We start from the raw sequence: 12883 nt of genomic DNA, 5'->3' as shown, positions 1-12883 counted from the left end.
TAAAATGTATCTTTTCTTTCTTTCTTTTGATATACAAACTACACAACGTTTGCGAGTTTTTTTCGCTGAACTTGTTTTAATAAATATTGGAAAATGTTAACCAGGAAATCTTGATATTATATGCGCTCTAGGTATAATGTCCCAAAAGCTGGCGCACATGTATCACATGTAAGTCGCTCAGAAATCAATGCGATTAAGTCCATTTTTTTCTGATGTTTGTAAATTTCAATGGAGTAAATAATATTCTTTTTAGTTATTAAAAGATTTACTCGTTTCTTCGTTTTTTCTAGGTTAGAAAGCCCTTCTTTTTATAGCTTTTGAATATGTTGTATAACAATTTCAGAAGCCAAAACATTAATTTCCTCAGTATTTATTCCCCGGACTTAACCGCAATGGTTTCTGAGCGATTCGATATGCACTAATGATGCAAATGAGTTAATAGTCGATATTTTCCAGCCGATTTTTGGGGATATCTCGCGCCGACGAAAATCGCAAGTTTTCCTCGACAGTGGCGTCAGTGGGAAACAATTGCGTCTGACCCCATGACTCGCATGATGTAACGCTCGGTCAATTCTGTGTCAATAGTCGCCGATAATATCGAGCGCTTTCTATAATCTTATTGTGTCCAATATGTTTTTCCTATTTTACTTATTGCGTGGATAACGTTGTCAGTTCACATCCGACAGTTCCACTTGTGCGTAGTAGAATTCGATAAGATTGGTGGCCACCATTTCATTCTCTTTTACGGCTTCTTACTTTCTTCGTATGCGAAAGTTTCATTAATAGATGAACACATTGATACGATGAAACTTGGATCACTCGAAATAAGGGGGGTAGTATTTCAATAAAATTTTAAAAGCTTTTAAACGGCTAATGAAAGGAATCGAAGCGAAATGGAGAAAAATCATTTCCTTCGGAATGGTATAACTGTTAAAGGTATAAGCGTTTTACCGGAACGTTGTGAAAGTGTTACTATCCATCTAATCTGAATACAAAGATGCTATTACGTAGTCAGGCGTTTGATTAGTTTAATAAAAATGCAAATTGCATAGTGAATATATTTATTCGAAGCGATGGCATTTCAAAATTTAAATTCGAATTTATGATATAATTTATTTTAATACGATGCTAAAGAAATTTAGAATAAAATTGGATAAAAAGTGATAAAAAAAGGTATAATGAAGTTTTAAAACTAATTTGAACAGTTATTTCTAAACAATGTTATTGTCCAAGTACGGATGATATTCAAGATTATTTTTGAAAATTCTACTATTTCTTATAACAATATACACAATATCAAATACAAATTGCTCATGTTTGCAATAGATAAATATTTTTTTAACGAACAGATTACCAATTGTAGCATTTAATAAATCATTATAGAAAGGGAATAAATGAAGTGTCTATCTAGTAATTGTAGAAAAACTCTATTACTCCCATTGAAATCAGAACCATAAGTAATAAGTTAAAATACTTAAGTTTTCCAAACAAACTCCTACAATTTATGTGTCACAACTGACCTGGTCGTCTGCGTAGGCGTTATAGCGAGATTAATTAAAAATAAAGCACCCATTTCGTTTAACTATAATTCCGTTGATATTACCTGGTGCTCTCATTTCATTCGTCGAACTAAAAACCATCTTCCCCGCAGACACGAATACCGAAGTGCTCTTCTATTCTCAGGTAACAGCGAAGTGGCTCACGCTCGACCGATTAAACGGCGATAATTAGTAAATTAATTAGCCGAGCCGGTGCGCTGAACAAATCGGGCCGCCAGGCCTGCGGGCAACAGTTTCTCCCCGGGAGCGGGATAAAGAAACGGAAAAGAACAGAGCGGAGCCGAGGCTTCAAATATTTCGCGCGTTTCAATGAGTGTTAATGAGAGCTCGGGTAACCTTTGCCGTACCTTTTATTGGCAATGAATCTGACGCCGGCAGCTGCGTCATATTTATCCAATCGCGAAGGAAAAACCGGTCTTCGTGATTCGCCATAACGGGAGTTGCCGCTCGCCTACACGACGATGAAAGCGATCGATTCGATTTCAACGGGACAGCCTAGCTGGTTCGAAAAACTTCCATTTGCTGATTTTGTCACTTCGACGCGGTTGCAAAACCGCTGCCGCGTTTCTCGCGTTCCCCGGTGTCTAATTTCTTTATTTTCGAGCGAATATTTAGCAGTTTTATTTTTTTCGTTAACTGTAACACTTCAGAATTATTCTGTCTTGTGTCGATGACACTTGGTCAAGTGTGACCAAGTCGATCGATTCGATGTAATTGGCGATTATAGAGGGTGACTCCTGATTTGAAATTAAGTGTCGTAATAAGTGGAACTGTGTATTCAATGTGATGCTATGAAATATGTTGAAAATTATTTATAATTCTGTGTTGAAGGATGTAAATATATGAGGTATTATAAATAAAAAATTCATTTTGTTTTTCTAGGGTTTTAATATCAAATGATTAAAAATGTTCCAAAGTTGACTATATGCGAATTAATATGGAAACAAAAGTATCCAGATAAACAAATTTTCGGACAGTAAAATAATAAATTTTTATTAGTAGAATAAGAACATTTTTAGTGTTAAATTATATTTATTTTTGTAGGAATCATGAATATGATCAGTTTGATTGAATATTTACAGACATAGTGGATTATTTGCTATCTATATTTGAATATTTCACATCCTTCACATCGTCCGTTATGCATATTCATGTGAAATTTGAAACTTTCGATCAGATGACAAAATATGACACGTATAATTTTCATCAAAATTTAAATGCATGTACTCATGCATGTGTATTTAAATAAAGTTCAAAAATTAATAAAACATAACATTGTATCGTGTAAATTAGAAAAGATGCTAAATAACAATACATGTATTTTTAAAGGGGGAATTGATTACAAATTTCTACATTATAAAATTAGGAATACCAAAGGAAATATTTGACCATCTAACAAAAAATTAATTCCTTTCACATGCGTATATTTAATCTATGCTCATTACTAATCTATTAATCTTACTATAAAGCCGTATTAAAATTAAAATGAAATTAACAAAAGATAATAGCATAATACATTGATATATACAAACAATGATCAGAAATACGTAACATACAAGAATTTCACTTTGAAGAGGTAACACCACCCTTTGAGAAAAGTGCAAAATTTTCTTTCCCGTGGATTATCTTGAGAACGGTAAGAAATAGCAAAACATATTTTCAACAAAAAATACATTGTTCTTTCAGGTCTATAAAATTGCAAAATAAAATTTTTAAAAAATTTTAAAAAACTTTGAAAATTTTGAAAACTTTAAAAATTTTATTTTTAATTTGCATTTTTTTCAAGGGGTGGTCACAGTCCTTCAAAGTGAAATTCGGTACGAAAAAATTGCAATGTATTAAGCTTAACTTACTCTACGTACACACAAAAGTCATAATCGTTTGAATTTCCGGGTTCGATACCTTTCCTTGTCAGTCTACCCATTATTCTATGCTGGCGCCTCCGCGTTTACAGATTCACGAGGTACTTGCTTTCGGCCACGTCATTTAGCGTTAATGTTCTCTTGAATCGTCGAAAACGGTACCAGCAAACGACACATTGGGGATGTGATATATAGGACATCATTGTATTCTCAAAGAATTTGTTTTATAATAGAAAAACCCCCTATATTTACAAGCTTGCACAGTAAATTCGTTCGGAGAGGGGTCTGCGCGTGTGTTAAAGTGTATTTAAATGAGCCTCGGCTAACGTAAATCAAACAATGTCTGCCGAACAATCGAACGCTCGAGTCGAGCATGCTCGAGGCGAGGACTCTGTCGCTCGAAAGCGAACAAAAGGACATTTTTTTCTCGTTGATTAATTATTCCATCGGTTTCGAGCTCCCGCAACCTCTCTACGGGGACTCGAATTCATGAGGAAATACTCGCCGCATTTATTTCGCGGTTTCTCTATTTTCTGGATCCTCTTATTACCTTCGAAACCATGGTTGGAATGAAAAGGAAAGCTACGATAGTTCGACTGGATTTATTGTTCTGCATCGATGGAATCATAATGATCCAGACTTCCGTGGAATTTTATTTTGGATCGGAATGTAGCGGTGGGCAAAATGACAAAATAAAACAATGAAATTGTCCACTTCGGTGAAAACAATAAAAATGTATAATGCTTACTAATGGAAAAAATGAGCTTAGACAATATTTTTACCTTTTTGGATGTTACTGTTTTTTGAGTTATGTCTAGTTTCTTTTCATGATTATGATTATATTCAATTTAGATCGATTAATTGTCATTAATTGAATTTTAACAGTAAAACTACATCTGCAATGTTTTAAAGACAATAAAAAAGGTGATAGATCGAGATAACGTTAAAAAGAAATTTTTATTCTCAAAGTTATTAATGAATGTCGAAGATAGGATTCGTAAGATTTCATGGTAGTATATAGAGCAGATGATGTTTCAATGTTAAAATTAGAGTATTAATTCAATGAATATTTAAAATCGTACAATTTATTTAAAAATCAATGAAATATCTAGTGTTATTAACAAATTTGACATCTCGCGTGCGCAGAACTAATGTATCTTGCTTCACTACAAAACGAAAGAGAAATTTGGAATTTTTTGTTATACTGCTTAAGCAGTAAAAAGTGACAGAATGTTGCAGACACATAAATAGTAAACGAGATCTTTTACTTTCCCTGGAAATTGGATTGTAACATTTAATGGTTTAAAATAAGCCGCTTAAAGCGTTAATTCTACTGATTGCTCGCCGATTCTATAGGTTTCACGTATAGCGAAAGGAATTTCTTGCTCAGCCGAACGGTGTCTGTAGTAGCTATTACTATATCCGTGCTGTAATCATCGTATTACTTTATTAGTATAATGCGCTGTTCTGTTTAATTAGAAAACTTCTTCGAGAAATGTGTAACAGCGACTCTCATTTAACTTTCTTCGTCCTGCAATCTACGAATTGTTCCCTCTTTCCCCTATCACATATTATTCATTTTGTGCTTGCTTTTATTTAAAACTATTTACTTCTGATAAAGTTTACAATTGTAATGAATAGAATTCATAGAATCTTTAGAACATATCATTAAATTGTAAATATTGTGTGCTCTTCCAGTAAAAGAAAAAATTCATTTATCACTAATAAAGTTTTCATTCTGTTTTTAACTTTATAAATCCATTGGTAAATGATCTATGTTCTAGAATATCAAATTAAAACAATGACGTAGTTTTAACATTCACTATAATAAAAATAAATATTTTTTTTTCATTATAATAATAAATATTACCTCCTTGTTATCGAAATTAAATTTCTGAAATAAATACAAATTTATAATGAACATAAAATTTAATGAACGACAAAATTTATGTACTAATTTCTATAATTTCTATAAGTACCCTGAAAGGACTTCATTACATCCAATCAATTAAATAATAATTTGTATTATATTATACTTCGACAAGAAATATAATTATCATCATTACGGTATTTCTAATAATCATCAGCATAGAGGAATACAATTAGTATACACGGTAATCATCACTAAATTATAAAGATGGAAACGAGGACGAAGATTTTGCAAGTTTCCTACAAAAAATTGCACACGGTAGACGATTTTCACGCAGGAATGATACGATGACAAAAAGTGCGTGCTGACCGAGCAATATTTTTCTTCCGAGGAGCCAACAATAATTTCCTATCATGCTTAATTGGCAGTCGATACAAGGCGCTTGGGCGGTCGTTACAATGAAAACAGGGACACTCGCATGTATTGCAATTGCCGCGAACAATTTGCAAGCTTTGTAGCCTGTAAATTGGTTCTAACTCGCGCCAACCACAATTAAATCCTCGCTTCGATAATGAAAAACGATTATTTTGAAAAACAAAAACGTAAACTTTACACAAGGAACGCGTGCAGGGTACTGCGCGTATAGATTGTTCAGGTTGATAAACTATCACGTATCGATAAAACGTGTTTTAATTAAACCTTCATTAGCTTATAAACAAATGAATTGCACCAAAAAGCACCAAAAAGTATGAGAAGGTCGATAATTCAGGTTCCCGAATTCGATTCATCGTAATACATTTAATGACTTTGGGGACCACCATTTTATGATCTTCCATTTATTTTTTCCTTTATTGTGTTTTGCTTATATTGCAACCATTTGAATGGAAAATTAATACTGATAGACTAAATATTTAGTATAGTAGAAATTGAATGATTGAAACTTTAAAATTATACGTAAAAACGAAATGTAAAATTTACTTGGAATCGTTAATCCATTAAAATTTTGTATTACAAATAAAACTAATAAATCAATAACAAATGGTTGTATCATTCCTTTTAATATATTATTTTTTTCAGTAATTATGTACCAATTAACCCATACAACAATGTATATCATAAGCACCATTACGAATTCAGTAGTTTTGAAACAAGACGTAAATGTGTCATTTCGATTTGATACCTTTAGTGTTAAATAAGCATTAATGTTGATTGTACACGTGTGGTTTTATTTCACAGTGATAACTTTCCAATGCGTTTGCATGAGAAATTGTTGCCAAAGTTAATCGCACGTTTTACCGGAGCACGAACTCCGCGTCAACAAAGGGAACTGTAACCTTCGATCGCGTGCACGTGACCCACAGTTTGTTTAATTAACTAATGAGCCCCGCCCTGCGTCACGAACAGCCTCGTTTTATTAGGTCTGGTTTGCACACAAATGCAACCCCTGTGTTGCGTGTGCACGCACTCTCGAGGGACTGGCACGAACGTCTGGAGAAGTCACAAAGCGGTGACTCTTGCGAAATTAGTCACGATTCGAATAAATAGATTGCCTTTACTCATCTTAAAAGACAAACGAAATCGTACAAAATTAATCGATAGAAAGTATTTTGATTTCCATTGTACCGAAGTAACGAGGTTGAATATTTTGGAATCCTTAATTTAATTTAGTAGTCTATGAATCTTCTGAGTGAAAATTAAGGAATTTTTGTAGACAGAAAATAAAAAAATCTTTGTGAATTGCAATCGATATCTATAATATAAAAATCTTACATTGTACTAATTTTCTAGTAAACAAATTATAATTTTTAGTATTAATCCTAATTACATATCATTCGATTATAACAAAAGAATATTTTCAATGAAACGCTATTTATCCTGAAATCATAATAAGTTCTATACGTTTATAAAATTTTCATGACTCCTGAAAATATTTGTATCCGGTTTGCAATTTACGTATCACATTCGTTGTTTAATTTATTGTACTTAGGTTATGAGCTTGAAAAACGATAATCGCGAAAGTATACCGTTACGGAAGCTAGTATGAAGACAAATTTAAGAGCAAACTGGTCCAAGTATCGTTAGTAACGCACAATAAAGGATACAAAGGGAAAACTTTTTAAGAAACTCGGTCTTACGAGTTGAACGCTGATTTACAGTAGACTGTAGAAAAAGTTTCTTAATACGAGGAACGCGATAGTAAGTCGGCCGAGAAGAGGCAGCTCACGGGAAACGAGTATTTTTTCGTGCAATTAAACAGGTCGCCGCAGCCTGCAGTTTGTTTCCCGTGAGGAAACTGTATAAGTAGGTTAAACGTAAGAACTTTAAGGCTGCACCGTGCGATAACATAGCTGTGGACATGGTGCAGCATGCGCTCGTTAGTCAGGCTGCAACACTACCGCAAGGCATAATGACAGTCACTTTAGGTCTGTCGCAAGAAGGCAGAGTCGACTAATCTACAGTAATAATTTTTCCACAGAACTTGAGCCAGTTTCTCTCTCGTTTCGGTTACTGCTGCACTGGGAACAATTGTTTTACGATGATGTGCAAAGTTAGGGATTTTTTAGAACCGCTTATTCAAATAATAATTTTAAACGCTTGTTATTTAATCTTTCAGAATTAAAAAAGAAGTTCAAGACGCAAACGATTATTTCTCAAAAGCAAGATAAGTAACTCACCACTTGAAACATAAGAATTTATTAAATAATTCAATTTTAGAAATTCGAGACTTAGAGAACTTACTATATTTCTTAGATTATCTTGTAAGTAGTGTCACTTCTTATCAATTTCTTCATAGAAAACCATAAGACTCTCGAAAATGGCATTAAAAATTAATCGAAAAACGAGAGAGGCTCATACGTAACGAAAGTCAATAAAACGACGATTTAAAACACAGCGCAAGTAATAATTTTTTCACACTAGAAGTTAGCATAAAAAGAAGGTCATTCGACGGGATAACTTAATGTTTGCATATTCCACAATTTTTCGGAGTTGAACGATCAAGATAAAAAAAGATTTCACGTTATTAAAAAAAAGTGTGTAATGAATCCGAAGCGTTCCTGTCAGTTGACAAACGCGCTGAATTAATAACCAGAAAGATAGTCCACCGTGCGTCGCGTCGACCCCTCCATCACATGGCTTTAACCGCGCGACGTTCATCGCGTGCCGCGAACCTAACCCTCGACCCGTCCCAGAAAATAAATTCATCCACGTCGAGGTAAGAAAACCGTGGTCTCGGACTCGTAATAAAATTCACGGGGTGAATTATGCCGTAGTGGGGTGAGAGGCCAGGGGGATGACACAGGAATAAAGTCGCGACGTTATTCCTCGGAAGAACTTGGAACCTAATACGACCGGTTCGAGCTGAGCTCGCCGCAAAGCCGCCGGCAATTTCTTCCTCAACCTTTCTCACCGGATGCTCGCTCCCGGCTAAGGAGAAACAATTTGTCAAAGTGAATGAATTTGTAAGGAGCCAGAAAAAGAATGAGAAACAGCATGCAAAACGGGTGACGATCATGGCATTGGTTCATTGAATAGAAAACGGAATGCGTAAGTGTTTAAATTCACTCTAGATTTATGGACATTTATTGTAGGCATTGTACTGTTTCTAGGAAACTAGGTTCGCTCATATAGATCTTGCATATTAGAGGTTTAAAAACAGAAGATTCAGGCATTTTTGAAATGAATGTTTATTTTATAATACTTTTTATAGTTGTAATTATATTTGTAACTTAAAATGTTTGATAGTCTAATCATTGTTCCCTAATGTCTGTATCGGGTCATTCCATAAATAATGCGGTTTTTTATATTTCTTTTGCGTTTACAAATAAAGGCGAACAAAATTGGTTTAATCGAAAATATGTACTCCTTCGTTATCTATAAATTGTCCATCTATACATTACAATTACTTTCAAAAATGTTATGTTTGTCTTTATTTTTAGAAATAAAAGATATATGAAAAACATTATGTATGGGATGGGACTAAAATCCATATTGGAAATGTCGAGGACTGTCTAGTGGCGAGGTCAAAGTAATCCAAATGTTTTTCATACTTACATAAAGCATTTGTAAAAGTTAAAAATTCTCGACATCTTGCTATATACATAATTACATCAGGAACAAAATCTGCAGAATTTTCCTCCATTCCTCCAAACAGATTACCCTTAAGAACTTATCACTAATGAAGGGTACAAAAATTTCAGTTCCATAGACTATGCACACGTCCAAATGAGTAACTCTAAGTTTCACGGAACGAAATGGCCGCCGAATAAAGTTCCCTTTTTCAGTGCCGAAATCCATTCGGCGAACTTTCACGATTCAATTTCCACGTCCGCGAATTAAAGCCGTTTCCTGCACATTGTGCAGAGCGTTTACGATCGCCGGGTAACTCGTCCCGAGAGTGCGCGTTCGCAAAGAGGTAAATCGGCGTAAAGACACGTTTCGGCAGTAAAGCGACCGTGAAATATGGTATCTCGCGCTCAGCAGGGATACACGCGCGGATGTGCACACAGAACGGTCGGGTATCTATCCCAGCGCGATGATTTAAGCGTGGCCGAACGATGTCGACCGTGTCTGATGTTTGACGATCGTAAAACGACTGGAAAAGGAGCGAAATATTTCTGCGCACGAAGCATTACGAGCGAATATCTCTCGCGATAAAGCAACGCGCGAAAAAGTTTGTATTCTTCACTGCAAAGTCTCGTAAAAACTGTATTTCCACTCGGCAAATAACGCTGGGAAGGAACTTTCGTACGAAAACAGAAAGTTACGCTTTGCTTTGATAACTCGTCGAGCAGTTAGAATGTTCTTTCCAGAAATTCTGTTTTAAAATTGGAATTGAAGCTTTTGCAACTGTGATTGATAGAAAAGAATTGGAATATTAGAGAATATTGATAAATATTATTAAAAAATGATTGGTCTTCAATACTAATAAAAATATACGTGAAATCTGTTTAAAATACTGAATTACTAATTAACCCCTTGCTCTATGATTTATTTTTCAACTGTGATCGATACCACTTTGTTAGTAATAATTTATTGAAAAAAAGGAAAGTTCTATGCATATTCTATATCTATGTCTGTCCTACAATATAATAGTTGATAAGTGAAGAATAATATTTAATTCGAATCCTAAGGGATTGAATAATACTTATGTTCGCTAAGTTCTATTTAAAATGTTCAACACGAGTTTCACCCGTTATTGTAAGGCAAAGGGTTAATATATCTAACCACTCACGCTCTATGTTGTCGTGTTCAAAAACGGGCGCACAAGTAATTTAGTTTTTCTAAACACTCGGTTAATAAATAAGGCTCATCCATTTCTCTCGCAATTTTAATGTACTGTTCAGAAGAAAATTAGTTCAATATCGCTTGCGAAACCGAACGCAGCGCGGGCCAATACATGTCAGTATAACTTCCTACTAAGATTAAAAGGAATGGCTCCGTCCGTGGTATACAAGGACGTCGTAACATCGCGATTACTTCCGGCTGACCATTGCCCACCGAGAATCGGACGTTCGGTGCGAACTTATTATCGAGTCGTTCCCACAGCTCGTTCCGGCGAAAACTACACGAGCGTGGCCGGCGCGCGATCGCACGTGTGCGCGCATTTCTTATCCACGACCGATACCAGACTCTCTGGAGGGTGGTTCCGTGATACCGACAATCATAAGCCGCCGTGTGTGTTCTTTATCAGCGTGTCGTTACGTCGCACTTAAGAAATGGAAATCGGAGTTTCAATCGCCGTGATCTCGCTTCCCTTATCGCCTCACGGAAACTCGGCCGCTTGGCGTTGTACTTTGATGATCGTTGTTCGAAAGATGATCTCGAGAATAGGAACAATGTTAAGCATTATTCGGGTAAAATTTTGTTTGAATAACATTAACGAATTAATTGTTTATCGTTATTCGTGTGGGGAACCTTTATTCGTGATTACTACTTTTATTTGTACTAAGTATATTTATATTATTATTAATTCACTCATACTGTTTATATTTATAACATTATTATTTGCTTACACTATTTGTATTTATACTATTATTATTTACTTATAATATTTATATTTATTCCGTTATTATTTACTATTCCTCATTTCTTATTCGCATTTACAAGGCTTAATACCAGGGAAATGTCATTTACGTTATTTGTCTAATAAATTATTAACGATAAAGTAGTTTTATGAATCACGGTTTTGAAAGAAATCATAGAACTAGGGTTTAATGCAGTAGCGAGGAAGCACTGTACTCGCGCTTCCTGTTTCCCATATAAATACCTACATTAACAGTTAGAGAACAACAGAGTGATATGGAACTTGCTTTGGCTATTAAAAATTTTACAAAGGTAATGAGAACTTTTACTGCTAGGTGTAAAATTTATTTTGTCGAAATTTTAAGTTAAAAGTGAGTATGTGAATGGAAGTTATTTTATTTTCGCAGCGTCATTTTCAAAATATAAACAGTAAATTATATTTTTTAAGTGCTTGTATATTAAAAGTTTATAGTTTATATTAAAGTTTATAATATTTTACAGCTTTTATCGTAACTACATAAATAGTTAGGTCACAACATACTCAAATATTTTCCAGACCACAAGATCCTTACCCTTTCCTCCTTGTTTTTCAACCACAATTAATTTCTAGATCACAGTTTTACATTCACAATACACACTTTCGTATACAACGAAATATTATAAACGTTAACCCCTTGCCTTACGATTTATATTTCAACTGCAATCGATACAACTACTTTGCCATTAACAATTTATTGAAAAACAGAGAAAAATTCTAGGCATATTCTATTTACACGTTCGCTTTAAAATATAATGATTGATAACGGAAGAATAATACTTCATTTGAATTCAGAAACTGAGTAATAATTATGTTTGTTAAGTACCATTAAAGTCTTCACCACGGGTCTTACATGTTATTGTAAGGCAAAAGGTTAAGTTTCATGAACATACTACACCTGGAACAAAATCGTTACGAAAAGACTGAGTACATTACATCTATCTAACTCGTACGATCAAAGAAAAGAGAACAGAATTCTTCGGCGGAGTCAATTGATTCTACGACCGTCGCTTATGCAAGAAACCGAAATACTTATGGAAGAACGCGAAGATATCGAAACGATGCAAATTGCGAGCATTAATCGTGGGTGGGGTTGTGGTACGGTTGTTAACGAGCCGTAGAATTCAGCGTGGGTACGCTGAAAGAACGGCCAAGTAGAGGAAAATGGACGGAAGACGCGGCACGGATCTGAACGACGCCCCCGTGGTATGCTGTTCAGCTATTTTAATGCGTCGCTAGATGATTGATTAAATTTCTGCGAGTCTCGCCCGCTGTAATTGAATGCACGTCCCGACTGGTGTCGATTTTTACGGCTGCAGGAAAGGCTACCCTCTCGAGACGCCCGACGAACCTTCCACGAAGATACCGGATCGCAATGAACGGCCAGCCGTGCAATTTTTTCCCGTGGCCCGCTTGTACACGCCCTGCCCAATCGCGTTCTCCGATCTGAACGCGTTTGCATTTTGTCGTAACGTTAACAACGTGCATACTTTAATTTTTTGCAACTTGCTGATACACGTACGCCCGTTAA

General features: G+C 35.0%; 1 protein-coding gene across 10 annotated transcripts in view; it reads right to left on the bottom strand.

Annotated features, from left to right (window-relative positions):
• LOC116430995 (uncharacterized) overlaps positions 1-12883 on the bottom strand; it is a 289607-nt gene that overhangs the window by 28214 nt on the left and 248510 nt on the right. The window lies entirely within an intron of this gene.

The sequence above is a fragment of the Nomia melanderi genome, chromosome 5 (genome assembly GCF_051020985.1).
Source record: "Nomia melanderi isolate GNS246 chromosome 5, iyNomMela1, whole genome shotgun sequence".
NCBI classification, from domain to species: domain Eukaryota; kingdom Metazoa; phylum Arthropoda; class Insecta; order Hymenoptera; family Halictidae; genus Nomia; species Nomia melanderi.
This window is presented reverse-complemented; position numbering and strand designations above follow the sequence as displayed.